This window comes from Cydia strobilella, chromosome 6 (genome assembly GCF_947568885.1).
Source record: "Cydia strobilella chromosome 6, ilCydStro3.1, whole genome shotgun sequence".
In the NCBI taxonomy this organism is placed as follows: Eukaryota; Metazoa; Arthropoda; class Insecta; order Lepidoptera; family Tortricidae; genus Cydia; species Cydia strobilella.
The window spans coordinates 2,334,594-2,359,206 of NC_086046.1; the positions used below are offsets into that span (position 1 = coordinate 2,334,594).

Here is a 24,613-nt window from a genome sequence, read left to right on the forward strand (position 1 = left end):
GGTGCAAATGTATTTTACTTCTCGTGTGTTAAAACCCTCGCTACTCTCAGGATTCTATTTTAGAACCACTCGCTTCGCTCGTGGTTCAACTATAGAATCCTTTCGCTTGCTCGTGTTTCTATTCCACACTCGCGGGTAAAATACAACTTTGCACCCTTGTATAACAAATAACTATTACACAATTTGATGTATTTTAATTATAGCTATACCCGACCGTTACATTTTTAAAATTTTTACTTTAAATATTATAAGAGCTTTTAAAAATTTGTACGAAACCTGTTTTTCGCTCCTAAGTCCTAACTTATAATAATTAAAAAATCCGAAAAAATCAAACGGTCGGGCATAGCTATGGTTAAAATACTTAAAATACATCAAATTGTCTTAAAATATTTTCAATCATGTTATTATCCAGAGAGGAAAATGGGGAATACGTTTGCATGGAAAACCGGTTTCGATGCCATGTGACAAGTATTGACTGCTTTCGTTAGTCACCGAAAACCCCCAAGGTTCGCGTGTCTTGCTTTAATAAATGCACCCCAAAATATGTCATTTCTGATATTCCGAATGTGGTTAATTGGGATGTATTTTACAATTAAAGTATTTAAAATGGCGGAAAAATAAGAAAATTTTCCAGTGTTATGTATAACTATAAAAGACTGTTTGTTTTTCAAATAAATAAATAAAAAAATAAAAATAACCCACAGACCACCCCCATATAACCAAACGGAGACGTCACTTCTGTAATTTTCTGTTTAAAAAAGTCTGCCGATTTTTGCGGTGGAGGGAAATGTCAAATGTATACGTAACGTAAAAATAGCCATGTCAGATAAACGTCAGTCCCAGTCCATACATTGTGTATGACCATTGGCCGACTATTTTTGACAGAGGGGAACGCCTGTTAATGGCTACTCCGTTTGGTTATATCCTCCTAGATACCAACAGGAAAAGTAAATGTTCCTATGTAGTTGAACAGAAAAATTATCCCATCGTCAATAGCCAACCTATTTTTAAGCTCATGATAAATAAAATATCCACAACGTCAAACGCCAAAACGCGAGTCACACTTTATCATGTCAAAGAAAGCATTTCAAAATATGTATCCAGCGCGATGTTATCGCAAATGGATCGCGAGACGAAATTAAGCCAATGATTTATACTCAAGATAGACCCATTAGCATACTAGAGCAGATACCGCAGCCTTGGAGAGTTATCTGTAATGTATACAGATACGGGTCGCATACGCAGCCGTGTGTGTAAGCAGATACAAGAATTTCGAAGCGCAATGACATTCGGGAGCGTGTATAGGTAGTACCATGATAGGTATAGTACGAGTAATACCTATCCCGTTTCGCTTTATGACGATAATAATGCCTGTAGTTAACCTCTACTTGAGTTGCTGAATTCTTTGTGTTATTGTGGTGTGCACAATAAAGACTAGGTATTTGTACACTTAATCAACAGCCAAGCTGTGTTCACTGCCAAGTGCTGAACGTAGGTATTCAGGCCTTTTTTTGTTCCAAGTTCACTTATTCTTACTCAATATTTGCTCAGTTCAGGAGGAATCAGTTCACTATTGATTATACCAGTGCCCCAACTTTTCATAAACCTCTTTGCTGCTTTTTTTGATAACGATGGGGCAATTTTTCTGTTCAACTACATATGAACATAATATTGTCTTCGGTTACCGCGATAGTTACTCATGAAATAAAACTATGAAAACGGATTATATCGCGTATATTGAATTTATAATACATCCCGACGTTTCGAACTCTTTACAGCGTTCGTGGTCAACGGGTGACTGAGGAAAAATTACAAAATGCAAAAATACCCACATACTAAAATAATGAACAATCATAGACTACAAACTTTAAGGCTGGTTGTACATGCAAAATCGGTTCATAAGGCTAGTTATACACTATAATTATTTTTCAAGTAAAGATATATATATATATACGCGATAAAAATAAACTATGCCGGCTCCAACCCTACACCACGGACCCGAGAAGATTTAATTCCCTCCTAAATTGTAGGAGGGTATCCCAATATGGGACCGGCAACAAACTCGGCGGGACACATCTTTTCAAAACATCAGAATGTCCAGCATCATCCAACACTACGGTCTCACAGTCTATGTCTCGCTTGCTCCTTTATCAGGTGGACTACAGGATCCCAAGCTGGTGGTAGAGAAAAGCCATCTTCCCTATTAAAGTTTGAATATTTCTCAATCTCAATGGCCTCGCGCAGCATTCTGGGTATGTAACGCTTCTCCTTGGCAAGAACCAGAGGCTTATCAAACTTGATTGAGTGATTGGCTTTATCCATGACATGCTCACAGACAGCAGACCTAGGTCGACGGTGCTTGACATCAGCTATGTGTTCCTTCACCCGAGTGGAAATGCTCCGTTTCGTCTGCCCGACATATGATAGGCCACACTCACAGTCCAGCCTGTACACTCCTGCAGTCTGTAGAGGGGTATTGCATTTTACAGGCCTCAGGAATTGTGACATCTTCTTCATTGGCTTGAAATATGTTTTTATAGAAGCACGCTTCAAGATGTGGCTGATCCTGTCCGTGACCCCCCTGACAAAAGGCAGACCAGCATCTGGCCGCGGAGCTCCAGCATGCCAGGCGCGCGCTCCAGGCAAACGAGCTCAGGATACCGCGGGTCAACCAGAGGTCCCACATTAAGATCCCCACAGTCGAGCGCAGGCCTGCCATTCTGCCTTTTGTCAGGGGGGTCACGGACAGGATCAGCCACATCTTGAAGCGTGCTTCTATAAAAACATATTTCAAGCCAATGAAGAAGATGTCACAATTCCTGAGGCCTGTAAAATGCAATACCCCTCTACAGACTGCAGGAGTGTACAGGCTGGACTGTGAGTGTGGCCTATCATATGTCGGGCAGACGAAACGGAGCATTTCCACTCGGGTGAAGGAACACATAGCTGATGTCAAGCACCGTCGACCTAGGTCTGCTGTCTGTGAGCATGTCATGGATAAAGCCAATCACTCAATCAAGTTTGATAAGCCTCTGGTTCTTGCCAAGGAGAAGCGTTACATACCCAGAATGCTGCGCGAGGCCATTGAGATTAAGAAATATCCAAACTTTAATAGGGAAGATGGCTTTTCTCTACCACCAGCTTGAGATCCTGTAGTCCACCTGATAAAGGAGCAAGCGAGACATAGACTGTGAGACCGTAGTGTTGGATGATGCTGGACATTCTGATGTTTTGAAAAGATGTGTCCCGCCGAGTTTGTTGCCGGTCCCATATTGGGATACCCTCCTACAATTTAGGAGGGAATTAAATCTTCTCGGGTCCGTGGTGTAGGGTTGGAGCCGGCATAGTTTATTTTTATCGCGTATATATATATATCTTTACTTGAAAAATAATTATAGTGTATAACTAGCCTTATGAACCGATTTTGCATGTACAACCAGCCTTAAAGTTTGTAGTCTATGATTGTTCATTATTTTAGTATGTGGGTATTTTTGCATTTTGTAATTTTTCCTCAGTCACCCGTTGACCACGAACGCTGTAAAGAGTTCGAAACGTCGGGATGTATTATAAATTCAATATACGCGATATAATCCGTTTTCATAGTTTTATTACATATGAACATTTACTTTTTCCTGTTGGTATCTAGGAGGATATAACCAAACGGAGTAGCCATTAACAGGCGTTCCTCTCTGTCAAAAATAGTCGGCCAATGGTCATACACAATGTATGGACTGGGACTGACGTTTATCTGACATGGCTATTTTTACGTTACGTATACATTTGACATTTCCCTCCACCGCAAAAATCGGCAGACTGTTAAAACGAATGGTCGTTTATTTAAGTTAATTAATTTGTTCCTGTATCCCCAAAAATTATAGTGTGGTTGGTTGTTTTCTTTGGAACCAGATACCACAACAACAACCACACTATATTTTTTGGGGATACAGGAACAAATTAATTAATTTAAATAAACGACCATTCGTTTTAATCTTATCCTTCAACCTCTGCCACCTTATAGATCCCATTTTGTTTTTATTACATTTATTAGACATATTATTTGCATAGTTTTAGTTAATTAAGTACTGGTCAATGGTCATGTATATTTGCCCTTTATAAAAACAAATTGCGGTAAACATATATTTCTAATTGAATCTATTATGCATAACATGTGATATTAGGTCAACAGGTCCAAAGTAAATTCATTATTGAGATAAACCCTAATGATAGATAAAGCCGTTTTCAAAACAAACCTATGTCAAATGCCGCTTCGAACTTGGTCTTATCATATGTCACAGGTCGACGATAAAAATTATGACTATTGCTCATATTATGTCATGTAACTGATGTAACTATGTCAGTAGGTATTGGTATTACGCTTGCACTTTAGTACAGCAAATTTTAAGAGGACTCAAAAAGATTATAATAAACCACAAACAGGCATTTTAACTACAGTTTATTCAAGGAAACGTAGAAGTTATGATTTTTTAGCTCAAAATACCTAAATCAGTTTTTGGCTCTCCAAAAAATCGCATTTTGTCCGCTACACGCTTTGAGCTTAGTAGTCGATACCTATGTCAAACTTACCTACAAAATGTCACGTTTTTCAAGTTTTGAACATGAATTGTATCCGGCCAATTCGAGTTTTAAAGGGGCCCACTGACTATGAGTCCGCCGGGCGATATCGGCCTGTCAGTTATTCGGAACTGTCAAATTTTTGTTCTAACTGACAGGCCGATATCGTCCGGCGGACTGATAGTCAGTGGGCCCCTTTAGTTAACTATTATTCGAATTGACCTGTAATTCTGCTAATTGACATTAAAGGCGTTAAGTGTAGGGTTTTACGAATATGACTAATTGGTCTACGTAGGTGGAGCTGGATTCATCTTAGTTTTTTTTTGAAACGGAAAATTCTAATAAAACAAGTATTAAGTTAGGTAAATTGCTTTTGCGCCTGGAATGACCCAGGGTGGGTTATTTGATTAGTTATTATTGTGCTTTTATGTTGTTGTTTTTTTTTTGTTTTGTAATTTATTCATTTAATTTAATAATTGACATTGTAATTGTATTTAGAATTATGATTTAGTTTAGTACAGTACGTTTAGTTTAGTATACTGTAGATATATTTTATGTATGTACCTAAATAAATGTTAGGTAAATTGTTATTAACATACCTATTGTTAGCAACAACAACATTTACGATGTTTTTGGCATTCATGTCACCAAAAGGTTGAACGAGATCGCTCTTTAGCGATAAGACGTGGAGCGTGTTAACATTTATCCGTAAATTTACGAGTATGTGCTATTTTCATGCTCTTTTCTGAGCAGTTCAAGGCAAATTTTAGAATATTAATTAATTTAGCCCATTTACTCTGCTTTTAAGAATCATCTGTCTGGCACTGCCGTGCCCCAGCCAAGTCGAGCAAAACAAAGAGGCACGGCCGTACCATCCTTTTCTCGAAGCCATTCAGGCCATTTTCGACATCCTGTAATTTTGTGCTAGCTAAAGCTAGGGCCCTGTACGTATTAAAAATTGAAGATATCTAATATTGATGCGGTTTTAACACCCCCTGGCACTGACTAAAATAACCGACTTGGTATCATCTCTAAACTTTTTTGTAGTAGAAGTAAGTAAGTAAGTAAGTAAATATTCTTTATTGCACCAAAATTATACATTTTACATACATGTAAAACTACAAAGAAATATTTAAAGAAAAAATAGAACCAGGTAACAACAGGCGGTCTTATCGCTAAAAAGCGATCTCTTCCAGACAACCTTTGGGTAGCAGGAAATGTAGAACTCATACAAAAGTCAACAGGTAGTGCAAAGAGCTTAAATATGGAGACTATTAAACACAAACACACATACTACAATTACTACTTATACATATAAGTATTAAAACGAAACCTAACACACAAATAAATATACAATACAATATATATATATATATATATAATATATATATAATATATATTTAATTATTATTATTTTTGAAGTATTGCGTTGCGAGACGGGCATCTTTTTACATGTAATGTTTTTGATGGGATTTCTAGTTTACACATTAGAAAATTAGTTAATATGCACAATAAAATGTCTCTTATTTCGGTGTGCCTGTTGGCAAAGGCAGGAGGATTTTCACTGTTGTCTTTCTTGGCTTGAGCAATTCGTCTCCACTTATAGCTCGTCTTCCCATTATGAGAGTTGATTTCCACCTTTCCTTGAGTCGTTTTTTGGGCACCAATCTGATCTCTTTTTACACGACTGCCCAAAAAAGGAGTGTATTTTTTTTGCTTAATTTAGAAAAAATTTCAAACGAAGATATTGTACATTTTCTCAGTAATAATATCATTAGTCAGTTCATTCTCATCTTATTTTAAGTATTTAGCGTCAAAAATGTCTACTAGTAGCGTTTTTAAGCGCTTGTGTAGATGCAACTTAAAACCATAAGCCATATGAGCCAGTGCCTTTGTATTTAATGTAACTAGTTTTTAAGCTGACGAGCGGAACGCATGTAGTATAATCCGTAATGATGTAAAAACATTCAATGATTAAATCCAAGCTTATATCTATAATTAGAAAAGACCACCATGACGAGATATTTTTTTTTTTTTTTTTTATACCACGTCGGTGGCAATCAAGCATACGGCCCGCCTGATGGTAAGCAGTTACCGTAGCCTATGAACGCCTGCAACACCAGAGATATTGCACGCGCGTTGCCGACCCTTTAAAAACCTGTACACTCCTTTTTTGAAGAACCCCATACTGTAGCCCCTCGGGAAAACCTCGGCAGGGAGCTCATTCCACAGCCGAAGCGTACGCGGGAGGAAATTCCTCTTAAACCGCACAGTACGCGACCATTTAGGTGCTAGGGTGTGAGGATGAACACCCTGCCGATGGCGAGCGGTGCGGTGATAGAAAGCGGCCGTTGGCATCATGTCAAACAATTCTTCAAGTTAAGTTAATAAAGCATTTTATCCTATTTTTATTTAAATTAGACTAGTAATTCACCAGTCATAAGGAAACCAAAGATTTGGCTTGCTAGCAAAGTAAAAGGAACCTGAATTACCTTAGCTTCAATTTGTATATATATAGTTATAGTACCTAGCTAGTAAGAAAAATTTGCATGCTTCTTCAAGTGGAATGTACGCATCCAAAATTACTATCCACCTATTATGATCATCGCTACATTTGTGCAAATAAACATATCTATATCTTTACCTAAATTACCTTACCTGAATTATTAAAACCGATTTTTATTTTGTACCAATTTTTATTCGTTAAATTTTGGCTGGTTTGAAGAGCTAGGTCTTTATGATTGGAATAAATACATAATCCCAATTTGAGGACAAAAATTGTATGTACAGTCGCAATCATATATATCGGAGCGGCCGAGGTGCTCACAAATATCTGAACACGCCTCTGTTGTCAAGGCGCTAGAGTGCGTGTTCAGATATTTTTGAGCACTTCGTCCGCTCCGTAATATCTGATTGCGACTGTACTTTCCGTTGAGATACGAAACTACTGTACTTTTTCGTTACTCATCTCAGGTCACTTAAATTGCGCTTATCATGACTAAGTTACACATATAATCATTATAAAGGGGCCCACTGACTATCAGTCCGCCGGACGATATCGGCCTGTCCGTTAGAACAAAAATTTGACAGTTCCGAACAACTGACAGGCCGATATCAGTGGGCCCCTTTAGATCACAAAATTACAAAGAAAATAAATTATGTAACAACCAATAAATAAATAACAGAACAACAGTAGGATAACCAATACTTAGCATGTAATCCTTATTATAAACATCAAAAGATCCCACAATTAAAGATGCGCGCCGTACGTCATCCTTAATCACATTTTAATATTAATTAAATTTCACTCAAAGCGTGTCCCTTCCGGGGACACGTCCGGCACAGTTCAAATATTACTAAGATAACCAGTACATTGACTTTAAACTGGAAAGTTACACGTTTGATTTGACTGGGGAAAGGAATAAGTTTTCTACTGTTTATTATGCTTTTATCTAAGGAACAATTGTTTTTTTATGCATCTATTTCTTTACTGTTATATTTGCTGTATGGTAAAACTACTACCTATTTATATTTCTAATGATTTAGCGAAACGGCCTGATACTAATTTTAATAAACGTAAAAAAATTGATCTCGATAAGATATGGATCGGATCCTGCAATATCAAAAGTGAAGTTTTTGTTTGAGAGATCCGATCCATATCGTATCGAGATCAAATTTTTTATGTTTATTAAAATTAGAATCAGGTCGACAATAATTCTACTTACTTATTTCATATCTCAGTCAATCAATATGAGTAGCAGAGATGCACTAGGTACAGGTGGTAGAATTGGCTGGTTACTTACCTGAAATAAAAATGAAAATTAGGTATAAGGTAATTACCTACTTAAGTACTCCTAAGGTAAGTGGGTTTTTCCCACTGCATAAAAGAGTTATTATTACTTTCATGGAGGTGGTTTTTTTTATTACTGCGTGTCAGATTTTCATTTTTACGAAAACTGTGTAAAATTAAGTGAAAATACTGGCCAGTTACGTTTTGTGCGTCCGGCGCGCGCACACGCATACAGAGCGCCATCTGGAGGCGGTCGTCGACTTCCGACGCCTGTTCGAATTTCAAAAACGGAGCTTTTGTAGCGGTTACTGGACTAACCAGCGGACCGAAAAATATGGTAAGTATGCAAAACATATGTCTTACATTATGCATGTAGAATGAAACCGTTAATTACAAGCAAAGCACGCGACAAGGGCAGTGGGACTTGTATGGACTGATAATGATGATAATGATGGCACTTATGGACGATTAAATCAATAATACAGATTGATGTGACAGGATGGCATTTACCACGTTAAAATTACAATGATAGATGGTCTAGCTCAGGGGTCGGCAACCCGCGGCTCCGAAGCTTGCGGCTCTTTGGAAGTACAAGTAATTCTCAAGTCAACAAAAAATAACACTTCGAGCTCGTAAATTTGTGATTTCTACTGTGATTGGCCCTTAAAAGTTTGCTGACTCTTGGCCTAGGCGCAAAAGTGTGCCATACCCAAAAGTAACCTAAGAACCTAAATACTTACAAAAATTTATATTACTATACATACTCGTATAATATTATACATTCTATTTTTACATTAAAGGCAGCCAAAACAAATTTATATTTTATATTCGATTCTAGTGATTCAACCTAGTTTTTGTGAATCTACCAATATGCTATTTGGCAATTTTACATTTCAGTACAGACATGTTTATGTCACGCTTTTTTTCTGTATTTATGTAATTTAATCAAACAAGACATACAACTAAGGTTAGTAGGTACTCGTATTTTAAATCGGCCCAATATATCTGTCATTTTTTACACAAGTCAATAAAACAACAAAGAATGTATTATTCAGATGATCTCATACTTTATCTGACCTCAGGGATTTTAACTTCATCGCCCTAAGGTCTATAAAGGCTTAACCGGGTTAAACATACACAATATTCTCACCTGACTCACCTTGAATCGTCATCGTGTTGTGTCATTGCGCAGCCTCGAGTGACATAAGCTTCCTTATGTTGAAAAATACTTCATCTTTACTTTTTATTTATGTGTCAGATGCTAACTTAATTTAGGATCGATGTAGACCATATCTCGTTGCAATAAGGTGTAAAAGGGTCAGTTGTCTTAATTTTTCCGTTTGTTAAATCCTTCACTTTGGCTTTGCTATGGCAAATAGCAAAGCCAAAAAAGAATTATTTCAATAGAGTCAATAGAGTTGAATATTATATCCGGCATAAATGGCTTCGTATGCGGTAAAGGGTTAAAAAAATACCTGTATAATTTTAGTCTATGTAATTACAATTAACCTAATTTATAAGTAGTTGAGTTAGAAATGTAGACTGTATTGTCTTAATAAAGAAATAATTTATTAATATTATTATTTCGATACCTCCTTATACACTATGCTCATAACATAAAGCATAGAGTAACTTATACTAGAGCGGTACTGTCATAGTAAATTTTGTAACCCCAGTAAATTCACTGCCATCTGTCGACACACTTTAAAACTAAAAATAAATATTTATAAAGATACGATAAAATGTATTTAAATATGGATAAATGATTTTTTTATTTGCATTAATTATTTTATATGATTTTGACCCATGTTCTTTCACTGGTATGCGTTAAAATTATAAATAACAAACGAAACAGTCAACGCCCTCTATACGAGTGTAGGCCAAAACTAGTGGCGCCATCTGATCGAGAATCAAATTTTCGTGATTTTCGAGGCACGTTTTTTCCTTAGACTGTATCCATCTATTACGGAGTTATATCTATCTTTGCATAAAGTAATATAATGAAACATACATAATATTTTTAATTAGGTAACGAGAAAGACATAAAATTAAATTCATACACACTATTTCTTCTCCATGGAAACATTCGTTGAATCCGCAATTTATTATTTTATCTTTAATTATTTGCTTAACCTACCGTTTGCTATTCAATACTCATCTTTTTATTCGACTTAAAAAGAAACACTCAACCATTGTTTGCTTTATATTTCACCCCTAGTAAGCCGTATTTATATTTATGTATACTCACTACAAAAGAACTATTAACCGTTACGATGTTATATTTTCAATTGCCTATTGACTTCTCACATTCATCATAAAATTGATCTATTTTTTCGGGAACAATAAGGAATTTAACCGCCAAGTTAAAGAAAAAGTTATTACTTTTAGACCCCTGGATTTAATTATTGAAAAGGGTTATTTTGGGGTAGATAATACGAAGCATTATTATTATTATTTCGATACCTCCTTATACACTATGCTCATAACATAAAGTAATATAATGAAACATACATATTATCATTTCTCAGACCAATTGAAATCCTTAAGAGATTTTACCCTGTAAAAGTAAGAAAAAAGAGCTGATTTATTTTTACAAAGGAGGAAGTTCTCAATAATTCGTCGGAATCTTTTTTTTTCCTAATTTGCTGGAGGAGATATTCTCTGATCTGCATTCGTATTATACAATACAATACAATACAAGTCATCTTTATTGTACAACCTCAAATATAGTTGTTATTGATAATGTTTTATGCAGTTTTTTACCTTATGCTATATTTCTGCCAAAATTATTTATTGCTTACTTTGCTCGAAACTTAAAATTCCAGAAGTCAATTCAGATGATTTAAATAATGATTTCAATTGCCATATATGAGATTATGACTATACGATGATTCAGAGAAGTGATGTCTTCATTACACAAGCCCTATTGTTTTTATTCGGCGTTAAAGCACAATGCTTTTCTGTTCTCAACTTCTCAGTAAATGGAAGATCGTATACAAAATAAGATTTTCCACCGAATGAAAATTTCTAAATTGATGGTACCGAAAATCTGATAAGACCCACGTAATTTTTTTTAAAATGTGAAATGACTGATTATAGGTTTCAATAAGTTCAATAACATAATAAATAAGGGTAGCGTTAACAAATATTCCGTGTAAAAATCTCTTTTGTTGATTTGAATTTGTTTTTGTACCTACTACTATATATATGTCTAGATTAGCTGAAAGAGGTCCCTTATAGGGATAAGTAAGATAAATGTGCCATTTTCAACCAAAAGGGTACTTATTGTCGCTTGTCAGTAAGGCGCTATTTCCATATAGCTTCAAATAGAAATCAACCTTATCGACAACCGACAATGTGGTACCTTTTGATTGAAAACGTCACAAATAGTGTATTAAAAAAAATTAAGGGTGTTATACTTCCATCAATTACCTAAGTAACTTAATTTTTTTGAGTAAATTACTCGTTTTTTTTACCTGGGTATTGTATGTGTATGTGTTATCATATAACTCATAAATTTATTACTAAATGTTTTAGCAATCATTTTATTCCACTACTCATTTCCGTCAATGGAGGATAAATAATTAATTTTACAGAAATGATTGCATTTTCCTGTTCATATCAATAGTTGTTTAATTGTCTACTTTGGTTAATGCAGTTTTCCTGTCACTCAGCTAACACCCACTTTATTTTTGGGTCATATCACAATTTTCCTGCTAATATTAATTCGTCACCCTTATTGTTTGATTTCTAGAAAATATGACGTTCATGAATGTATATTAAGCATATTGCATTTATTGCTTAATCTTAATATACCTATACATTCATAGATATTTAAATTCGTAAATTATACAAGCGAATCACTGGTGGAATTATTATTAAATTAAAAGAAAACCGGCCAATTGCGAGTCGGACTCGCGCACGAAGCTTTCCGTACCATACGGAAAAAACAGCAAAAAAATCACGTTTGTTGTATGGGAGCCCCATTTAAATATTTATATTATTCTGTTTTTAGTATTTGTTGTTACAGCGGCAACAGAAATACATCATCTGTGAAAATTTTAACTATCTAGCTATCACGGTTCATGAGATACAGCCTGGTGACAGACAGACAGACGGACGGACAGACGGACAGCGGAGTCTTAGTAATAGGGTCCCGTTTTTACCCTTTGGGTACTGAACCCAAAAAAAATGAAAAAAAATCACCGCTTCGGGAAGGATTAAAGCCGGAAGATCGAGGCAAGATCTTGCCCATAGCATTCTGAGAATGTTAGCAGACAGAATTGATTGCCTGTATCTGAATAACTGCTGCTTGATACACGCACGCAGTAATAAATAAATAAATATATATATATATAGTTATAGTATAGTTATAGTTATTAAGGATAGTTATGTATATAGTTCTAACACTTAGATAAGATTATTTAAATTTTAAGGTAATTACTAACCCAATGATCCCCGATGGTCTTAAATAAAGAATTTTATTTATTATTTATTATTATATTTATAGCAGTGAATTTTTGCATTTTTCCTTTAATTCAAAGATTGTATTATTGTTTTTAAAAGTATGTGCTTAATACACAATAGTTTGATTTACAATAAGGTTTGGGAACTGGCAGTTTAAAGTGCGGACGAAGGTACATACACCTATGAAGTATTTTAGGTGAAGAAAACGAACTTCCAGAAAATATGTCTGTCTTAGGTTTGGCAATTTTTCTGCTAGCAAATTCTATTCATGTCAATGTCGGAGACTTCTAGACACTATGACCAATTCACTTGTTTTTGCAACTTTTGCGAAGACTCATATTATTAAGGCCGGGATTACACTCGTAAGTTTTACTTACGTAAGTAGAGACAAAGATATTTGCTAGAATGAGATAACGATATTCATATCTCATTCTGTAGTAGGTATAGCTGTGTTCCTACTTACGTAAGTAAAACTTACGAGTGTGAGTCTAACATACACACCAAATTTCAGGACCGTTCTAGTTATTTCGAGCTTTGTCCTAGTTCGATTGTGCCAATAGTAGTATTTTATATGTCAGGATGTTTTTAATTTTTCTGCTACATACTATTTTATGTCATTGTCGGAGTCTTAATAATGTTATGACTAAGTATTCACTTGTTTTTGCAATATTGCGAATTACACATACATAGTATTGCAGGTCAATGTCAGTTTCTGGACAATATTGGTTGTCGATGTTCCAAGAATGCGCCGCGCCTTGACCCGGATCCACGCCCGGATCAGCGCGTGCGCAGGGAGTTGCGCGGGCGCGAGATGTGGGCTGAAGGGTAATTATATGGACGGCTGATGAAACTGAGGAAACAGGCGCCTGTCTTACAGCCCAAGAAAGAGGCGTATGGTCGCGCTTTTAGCAATTTTATTATATAACTATAGATACTCATACATAAGTTGCACAAACAATACTTCCATATTTATTTAATTACCTACGAATGAATCTGTTTTGGTTGATTTATTTTCGCGTACCATTTATTTTTGTTACACTCATTGGTAAACATACGAGATACGGGCCAATTCGAACAATGATCTAGGTATTAACTAGATCGACTAGATATGAAACAGAAACGATAACGAGATATTTAAGAAAGTTATGCGCAGACTGTCTGCGCCGGTCCGTCACCGTCGACGCAAGCTCCTGATGACGCTCCTCAGTACGGAGTGAAACATGTCGAGCGTTTTCGACTTAAAACACTTGAGTGACCCGTTATTAATATATTTAATATGTCTATGTCTCACGGAAGTTTTGTTATTAAAATCCAATGGATATCTAATGGATATCCCAAAACGTCACAATAATTGTAGCGTGAAATGACAATTGGTTTTTCGAATCGAACTGCCAAAGATAACTAGTTGAGAACTAAACTACACGGTGTTTTATGACCCACTGAAAACCTAAAAACAGTCTGTTCAGAATCGATAGGAGAATCGATTGCGCTATATTTTAATGGGGGTAATTTTTTTATTATTTTTTATTATTTTTACATGCTCAGTCTACAAGTTTGTAATGCAACAATATCAATAACTAGCATTTGACACGTTATTTGTCAATGAGCAACACCCTCAACTGGCCATTGGTAAACCTTATCTCGTTGCAGTAAGGTATGCAAATGGTCAGTTAATAGTGTTTACGATGGTAACTAGCAATTGTTTGATGTCACTAAATTTCTTCAATATTCGTTCCTATTGGAATTAATAAGAACGGATCCAAATATATTTCCATTGCGTTGAAATATTTCAATTGCCATAATAATTGTATCTTTGCGTTGAGTGAAGCTTGCGAGTTTCTCTTCGAAGGCAACGAAATCAACGAAATGATTATTTAAAATGTATTTACGTAAACCACGAAGAACAAACGATAGCGTGTTCTATTCTACAGTCAGCGACATCTATCGGAGAATTGCGTAAATAAAATCAAGTAGAAGCGAGATTTCGTCTAAGGATGGTATTCCATCTGTCCAATATCTTGGTCAAACGTGTATTTGCGTCTCATGTTTTGCTTATTGAGAGAGTGAGACGTAATGCACATTGGACAAAGAAATTGGATACCACCCTAAGTTAACATATTATACCGACATGGACAAAACAAAGTGAGTGTCATAAAACGCCATATTTTCGTAGAAATTTGACAATACTGCCACACTATATCTATATTCAGTAGTAGATGGCACGCAGAGTTAGCTTGGTCTGACTCTACATAATTACATAAATTTCAAATGTTTAAAAACAGAAACACCAAAAAGACAACCCTTATCATAATGTCCGGTATATTAACCTTTCACGCTCTAGTTAAACATTCGTATCGCAAATTCGCTAATTATTTCGCAAATCGTTCAATAAAGAAAATGCCAACACCATTTACATCGCTCGTTCGCGTAACTTTTCGAAGACCTTGACAAATCGTATGTAATCAACTGTTATTACCCGAAAAAAGGTCTTAATTGATTGTGATATGATTACAATTACAACAACAAAGTCATATCATGATACGGCGTTATGAAAGTTATCAAAATTATTCACTGATATCTTGCAATTTGAGCTTAAACCAGTTGCATTAAAGTCTTATTTAGAATTGTCTCCATAAATTACGCTTTTGCGAAAGTAATTTAAATCAATACGATGTCGCAAGTGCTCTGCTTTCCCCTGATTGATATAGTTTTGGTTTTAAATGTCAAACCGTTGCGACACACCGCCCTAAAAGGAACGGCCGATTTAGTGCGACGCCGTCGGGTAAAAGGTAAAGGTAATGTGTGAAAGTAAGATTCAAATTGATAGCCGCTTGCGAAGCTCGAAGTCTAATTGACATTTCCATGTGTTCAGAAATGGACTTTATGATGGTGCGGCCAGTAAGTAGGTATAAACATTTCTTCACAAGTATACCTATTCACTTGTACAGTAAGAACTTACTCCTGACAGAAGAAAAGCTTTAAAAGCTTTAAAGGGTCGGGACGGGACGGAAGGGTCTGTCACTTTGTGGCCTGAATGGAGTATTTTATACTCGACACTTCATATCAACTAGCGACCCACCCTGGGTTGGCACGGGTTGACAAATTATACACTTAAACCTTCCTCAAGAATCACTCTATCGATAGTTGAAAACCAAATCCAAATTAGATTTCATGAATATTGCCGTGATTTTAAGGCTTCCAACAGCAAAATTATCAATTCACCAGTGACACCATGGTGATACAAAATATGTTATACTCATACGTTATAGCCTAGGCCCAGTGGCGTAACTAGGGGGGGGGGGGCAGAGGGGGCAAGTGCCCTGGGCGCCATCCAGGAGGGGGGGGGGCAAAATGGGCAAGTGAGTCAGTCGTCAGGGGAGCAAATTTGGTGACTGCCCCGGGCGCCATATCCTCTAGCTACGCCCCTGCCTTGGCCACGTCATGAGCTGTCGCTACAATAACTCAAACACCGTTTAACAGTCTCGCAGAAGATTTACCTTCCACACAGTGTGCCTTTTTGTCAAAGTTATATTTTTGTTGGTGATAAAGCGTAAACTGTATACATATATTTGACCGTCCATAGTCAATAAAGATACCATTCATACAGTGTTAATTGTTCTGGGTCGTTATTTTTGAATGTAAACCGCTTTGACCTTGCAGGGAATTAACGAGTCATTAATTAGCGAGAATTGGCAGTGAACCCCATTATATGAGCGAAGGGCAATCTACTGCAAGATGGTACAGTCGCCATCAGATATATCGGAGCGGCCGAGGTCCTCAAAACTATCTGAACATGCACTAGCACCTTGACAATCGAGGCGTGTTCAGAGTTTTGTGAGCACCATGGCCGCTCTGATATATCTGATGGCGACTGTATATCTGATATATCTGATGGCGTAGGCCAATCTAAGGGACGCAGCTATGCGGTGGAATGAGATAGCAATATCACTTGCTCCCTCTAACGGATAAATGCGTCCCTACGTTGAGCCATCGTGTAGACTACAAATCAGCGACAGCTCAACTTAACTTTTTGAGCGACTTGAGCTGTTTTATAGACATAATATAAAAAAAAGTTTTGAAAGACCTTTCTATTTGACGACCGGCCTGGACTAGTGGGTAGTGATCCTGCCTGTGAAGCCGGTGGTCCCGGGTTCGAATCCCGGTAAGGCATTTATTTGTGTGATGAACACAAATATTTCTTCATGAATCATGGGTGTTTTCTATGTATATAAGTATGTATTTATCTATATGAGTATGTATATCGTCGCCCATAGCACAAGCTTTGCTTAGTTTGGGGCTAGGTTGGTGTGTGAGATGTCCCCTAATATTTATTTATTAAATGAGGATTGACCTTTTAAAGTCAAATTTTAAAACTAAAAGTTTTTGCTCAGAAAGAAATGATGTTAAAACGTTAAACTGCAATTAAATACGTCACTGCGAAGTCATAATTAGTCTGTCAATTAGCTTGCAATTAAAACTGCATTTTTTAAATCAATGAAGGCCCTTCTCCATATCTTTAACATAATAAGGCAAGCCAGCGATGGAAACCTGGCTCTATGAATGCTGTTTGTCCGTTCAATACTATACAGGGAGGGTCCCAATAACTCAAACAACTTTAACATATTCTTCTGCCTGACATAAAAAATATATAACGTGTAGTATAGGCGCAAGTCGAAAAACATTGTTTACGAGATTATATGTGACATTTTCAACCAAGAGGTACCACATTGTCGCTTGTCAATAAGGTTGATTTCAAATTGAAGCTGTATGGAAATAGTGCCTTATTGACAACCGACAATAAATAAGGACCCTTTTGATTGAAAATGGCACATATTAGTACAAAATCTGCAAGCAAACTCATCCTAATAATCAATCGAACGTCATACACCACTCGTTGTCGTCTATCCATATAATTATGTATTATAATATTCCTGTAAGGCAACCAAAGGTCTTACTTTAATTGAGAAAATGTTGAAAAATTGAATTTTTTTGCTTCAAGAAATCACTGGCAGCAGTGTCAGCTTCCACGCTCAAGGAATACACAAATCTCAAAGGAATACAGCGAGTAAATGCTGCCAGTGCAGGGGATAGTTTTTGGTCATTTATTTTAAGATTCGTTTTATTTACTTAATGGCAAATATCTACTTTAAACTAGAAGCAAGTTACATTCTACTGTAGCAACAGTAATCAAGATGCCTTGGTAAGCGTTGCAGTATCCTAAGTGTTGCTAAAGTAAATATAGATATTTGTCATTTTTTAAATTAATCCGATTTCTAAGGGACCCCAATGCACCTTATGAATAGTTTTTCGGGTAATTGGCGCCCACCCTGTATAGTACACTTAGCTGCTGCCAATAACTGTGTGTGAGTGTGTGTTTTACTATGTATACAAGTATGTTTGGACTCCAAACTTAAGAGATACGTAAATGTACAAAACATGTACTTACATGGTACTGTCCTAGTTGTAAAACTCCGAACCATGCAATAAGTTTTCTAGACTGTACTATTATCGCATAGCCGAGGATCTGGCTCATGTTATCAGCCTACCAGTACAAAACCTATACCTACATATCTTCCTAGTTTTGTAAAACACACAGCACCATGCAATAAGACTTCTTGACTGTACTATTATCGCATTGCCGAGGATCTGGCACATGGGATCAGCCCACCAGTACAAAACCTATACCTACATATCTTCCTAGTTGTAAAACACACAGCACCATGCAATAAGGCTTCTTGACTGTACTATTATCGCATAGCTGAGGATCTGGCACATGTTATCAGCCCACAGGTTGTTTCAAAAGCGCACAATGGGCGGATTATGCGCGGCGAGCGCACGCGCAGCCTGCCACAGAATACTTTGGGCAGTAAGTTCTCTTTATACAGCGTCGGGATGTATTACATATTTCCATATACGCGATATACTCCGTTTTCATAGTTTTATTTCATATAGATTTAAAATTATTCTCAACCTGAAAGTTGAATTTTTAGAAAATGAATTGAACAATATAATAACTGCGATCCATATTTACATATTTTCCAATTCGCCACAATAAGTATTCGTCATACATCTATTTTGTTTATTTTAATCTCTTTTTTGTCGCAAACGATAACGATGCAGGCACATTCGTGTAGAACAACAGCCTAGTGACTTTATGCATGTAGGCTGATCCATATTTCGCCCTAGTAACAAAGTGCACTTTCTGTACCATTTGTTTACAGTCAAGTGTAAAGACGTTATGTGTGTGTCATATTAGTTATTCCGTGAGGCCGACGCAAGCGGGTCACGGACGGCGCCTGCGCAGAGTCGTCGCAGAAAGAGTGTACACATTATAGTCTTCTTTTTAACTATAAAGTACCTAATACGCCATACATTTTCTAAGCAAGAAAGAAATGAGCGTTCCATACTATTTTCCTATAGGTAGGGTCACTAGTTCACTACTGACTAGGCCATACTGGTCGGTGGGTCCTTCGAAAATGTAGATCAGACGTGATGTGTTTAAATTTGTATCATCGTGTAGGCATCATAGCCTTGAGATATATGTAAATACACAACCGGTTTTCTCATTAGTGGTCATGATTAGATATTTCCTTGGTGTTTGCCACTTGTTCGTTAGCTAACAATTATCAAATATCGGATGTTCAACCGTTTATTGAACATCCACGACATTTAAAAGAAAAAGTATTTTTTTAATTAATTATAAAATTACTACACAAACTATATTTAAGATAGCTTTGAGTTAAACAAACCCCGGCGAGTTGTATTACGCAATCCTTGAACGTGTACCTAGTGACTAAGTTATCTAGATATCTAGGTATACCTAGTTAAACACTACCTATATATACTTAACATGCCGAAATCAAAACTTTTATCTATTGGTCTTCTAACCCTTCAAACTTCTACCTACATTTCTACCGCTTATTACGATATCACCCTCAAAAAAAGGTTAAACCGCGCTACCAATTACTCGCATATCAGAACCTCTAGATACTATTTAATTAATACAGACCAGACGATGCGTTCACTTTCAAAGGGAACGATAACGGAGGGTTATCACGAGATGTCGCCGGCAATGCTAAAGTGGTTGATCATAGCTCCTTAACGCTTGCCATTCCATTTTAAACCTTTTTAAAATAGGATAAAGTTAATTTTTGAAAGATCACGGTTGCAAATTCATTGCAATGTATTTGACACATTTAATGCAGTTAGATCAATTTATTGATAGTTTCACAAGGCCTGGCGCCGAATGTGCTTGAAAATACTAATATGTAAATAGATTGGTACGTATTTTTGCACGATATGTATACGACTCGATTTTTACGCATATACACATAATAGTCTGCGTAGAATGATGATGATGTATTAAATATATTAATAACGCAAGCTCCTGATGATACTCCTCGGTACGGAGTGAAACATGTCGAGCGTTTTTTTCTACTTAAAATACGTGAGTGATCCGTTATTAATATATTTAATATGTCTGTGTCTCACGGGAGTTTTGTTATTAAAATGATGATGATAAATTATAAAAACTATTTTAATATGTCCTTCCCCGGAATACCCGGGGCCTCAAACTATCTCCATGCCAAGTGTGAAGAGGTAACAGACACACAGTTTCTTTCGTATTTATAATATTAGTAGGGATTAGTGTTAATCTTGGGCGATTTTGATATTCATCAATTTTCACGCGTATTTATCTAAAAAAATATAAAACAAGGTACAGAATGCCTTCCTCATCTTTAATTAAATATACTACACGTGTTAAACATTCCAAAGCCATTTTTATCCTATTCAATTTCAAAAAAGCATCCGTCAAAGGTCATTGAAGAATGCTTGTATATCAACATGTAAATATTACAACAAACATCTTTCGTAACTAACCTATCCTAACCTTAACTAAAAGGTAAAAAACCACCGAGTGAATAGGATAGTAATGATACGATTACGTATTCAGGATACCACGCACAAGTATTTCTTCTCTTTTACACTCGAAGAATATACAGGGATAGGGCATTGTTCCTAGATCCTGGGCTTGTATTCCAATCTTTTATCAAACGAATCACCTCAGTTTCACCACCACAATTAGGACCGCAAAGTACAGTGTCCTAACGATTCGCGAGACCAAAATATACTGGGAATTGCATATATCGCAGTAGAATGGTTTGTAAATATTCTGATAGTATCGCGTCACGTCAGCGATATCGCGGCGATCTCACGTGCGTTCTCGGAATAGGTCGCTTCACTTGTTGAAGGCTGATAACGGAGTTTTTTGTTGGTGCGCGTGAGTGGGCTGTTTGCGAACCGTTTGATAATATTTAATTAAAATTTTGGAAGACGTTGCACGTTGGTTATAGGATTTATAGGATAAAGAAAGGGAAATAAAGTTACGTGTATAATTCTAAGTCGTTAAAAATAACAACTTTCAATCACTCTACGGGTTAAATAAAAAAAAAATTCTTAGTGGAGCTCTATTAATTATTCTATTTATTTTAACATGTGGTAATAGTTTATTGCAACGGAACTATTTAATTAGGTATTTACAGATTTGCAAGTTCAGTTTCCATAAACTTAGAAAAGTTCACGGAAATTTCAGTAACTAACAGGAAATGTAAAAAACATTCAATTTGAAAAAAAATCGATCCCCATATAAAATAAAAATATGAAAAGTTTCCGAAATTTTTCACATCTTTGAGACATCCTAAAACTTGGATGTCATCTTCGTTCCCTAGTTAAAGTAATAACACTAATAACTGTCTTAGCTTACCTACATTTAAATAAAACTGACCTGCGTTGAGTGAATAATAATAGAAATTACAATATGACAAATTTATAAACAACCCAGTACATTAAACAAAACCCGAAACGAATGTGCGTGTTAAAATGAATGACCACTTTTTTCCCACTAAAAACAATTTCACCAGAACAGAAAAAACAGCGGATCCTTTTATCTGGCACCCCGACAATAGCGAAAATAGTAATTTGGGGCGGAAACACATGCGCGACACATGCGCGTGCGCCCCTTTTTAGCTTCTTTTCTTTCCTGATGCAGGTCTGTTGTTGTCAAGGCGAGGGCGAGCGAGCTTTCGTCTCAACCGAACCAGCTGGCTAAATGATGAAAGCGGGCGGGATGAACTTGGCTAGCCAACTCACAATCATTTACAGAAAATGCCAATCGACACTTTAGGTTATGTTATAAGATAACTTGAAAATTATCTTTTCCCCTCACTAGCTCGGAAAGCCGTCTTTTATCCTTTAAAACAAGCGGGGAAAAACGCATTTTATCCACTAGTGGGAAAAGTAATTTGACCTTGGATCGCGTGTTTAAGTAGCTTTTGACAGATAACAAAACGTAAAACGTTCATAATATAATAGTTAGTGCTATATTAACAATGATTAAATAAATGGTATGAGAATTTAATAAAAAAATACCAAATATAGCTTTATTTAATGACTTCAGTCATAAACCTTAAAATTCCATAAGAAATATTTGTTTGTTTATAATGATGTTGCATATAACTGAACGTACAAGTTGACTCGATGCAATTTCTAAACGCATTGTCAGAAATGTCAACATTGTCAAGTGTCAACAAAATTTTTACTTTAAAAGTTCTCACCGAGTTTTCTCTAATAATATCGTAAAAAAATGAGTGATTCCAGTGATGAAGATGATCTAACGCCTGTGGTTGCACTTTCCTCGCTATAGTGAGGCGAAAAGTTTTGTGTTACTCACGGGTGCAAATGTATTTTACTTCTCGTGTGTTGAGACACTCGCTACGCTCAGGATTCTATTTTAAAACCACTCGCTTCGCTCGTGGTTCATCTATAGAATCCTTTCCCTTTCTCGTGTTTCAATTCCACACTCGCGGGTAAAATACAACTTTGCGCCCTTGTATAACAAATAACTATTTTACCATTTTAATGTATCTCTGCTAATTCTGCTATTACCCTATCCTTGTTTTTATCGCGATAAATATCGAATAATTATCCCAGGTATGAATGGTGCTATATTTATTTTCTTTTAAAATATTTATACTTATTTTCTATAAATTTTAAAACCCTAAACCGGCGAGCGTGTATGAGGAATGTTATGAAAGTGAAGGAAGCGAAAGAGGTATGTCAGGATCGTAGCAAGTGGAAATCCGTGGTCTCTGCCTACCCCTCCGGGAAATAGGCGTGATTATATGTATGTATGTAAATTTTAAAATATAGGTTATAAGTTAATTTTAGGTTATTATCAAATCGATAATTATCAGGGATAAAAATCACGATAATTATCGCGATAATTATTAAGATGACTATCATTGATAATTATCCTTTCGAACCGGTCTTGAAATTTGTTGCAAACGTTTAAAGAATTCTCGAGTAGACTAAAGAGAAGACTATATGTGCCATTTTCAACCAGAAGGATACTTATTGTCGCTTGTCAGTAAGGCGCTATTTCCATATAGATTCAATTAGAAATCAACCTTATCAACAAGCGACAATGGTTTGGTTGAAAACTTTACATATTATTATGAGTCAAGTCATAAATATGGCTCCAAAGACGAGTCCTTATCATACCGACCTCAGGCTTCCATACCTATATATATATTATTATTTAACAGGACCTTTATATTATTGTACCTACATATTACCTATCTATATGTAATTTGTTATAACTTAGTACAGAGGCGCGGGCGCATCCCTTGCCTTAAAATAAATTGGTCGAAACTTCGAAAGCGACAGACTTGCATACACATCTTGCGCAGCCGAGCGTATTACTGAAATGCGACTTTAATGTTATAGTAATAAAAGTCAGGTTAAATGAATTTCATTGGCTGTTAATACGTTACGGCTTTTGGAAAACGCACTGGGTGTCACATTGGTGGCATTAGGGGTGTCATTTACATGTTATAATCTTATAATTACAGTACATTTGGAGATTTATGCAGTAATTTGTACTTATGACGTATTTTAGCTGAAACATTCTCAAATTTATAGGAACAAGAAAGTTGCTTACCTAGTTGGGAAATTTAAAGTTTTTTAAAAAGTCCATATTGTAGGAATAGGAAAAGACCTTATGGATCACTCAAACACCACAATTACAACTAGGTATGATTAAAATATACTGTAGACATTTTTTTTTATTGACCCATGTACCTACCTATTAAGGATTACGTAATCGATCACATGCCACTTTCAATTGATTCAATAATGTTTTTTATCAATTATTAAAAAGAAGAGCTAACTTCTAAACATAACTTAAAACAAATAAAAAAATACTTGACGAAAAAGTTGAATAAGAAAACCATACACGTGCGCCGCTGTTACTCATCGACCATGACCGAAAAAACACAACCCTACGCCCTTTCTTCTTGATTTATGGGTCCAAATCAGCTTTTTCGTCATCGGAGGTCATTAAGGAACAAGTGGCCTCTATCCTCTAATGGCGCAGATAAGTAATGTTCCATTTGCGGTGCAGCTGTGAGTTTATTGATTGGTGATTGGGGCTATTGACTGTGGTGGAATAACATGTTTAATCTAGTTTTAAAAGGATCACAACCACAACCGTATTTTACTACGAGTATCACCGTACCGCCCTTACCTTACCTTTACCATAGAATAAGTAATAGTATTATCATAGAGTAACTTATACTAGAGCGGTACTGTCATAGTAAATTTTGTAACCCCAGTAAATTCACTGCCATCTGTCGACACACTTTAAAACTAAAAATAAATATTTTTAAAAATACGATAAAATGTATTTAGATATGGATAAATGATTTTTTTTTATTTGCATTAATT

General features: G+C 36.0%; 2 protein-coding genes across 5 annotated transcripts in view; one reads left to right on the forward strand and one right to left on the reverse strand.

Moving 5' to 3' along the window:
- The window catches only part of LOC134741942 (brahma-associated protein of 60 kDa), a 389,674-nt gene extending 383,090 nt beyond the window's left edge, over positions 1-6,584 (forward strand). Inside the window, exon 12 of the mRNA XM_063674828.1 lies at positions 6,575-6,584. The gene's annotated coding sequence lies outside the window, so the exon portion shown is untranslated. The remainder of the gene's footprint in view (positions 1-6,574) is intronic.
- Positions 1-24,613, reverse strand: part of LOC134741937 (integrin alpha-8) — a 185,941-nt gene that overhangs the window by 156,700 nt on the left and 4,628 nt on the right. The window lies entirely within an intron of this gene.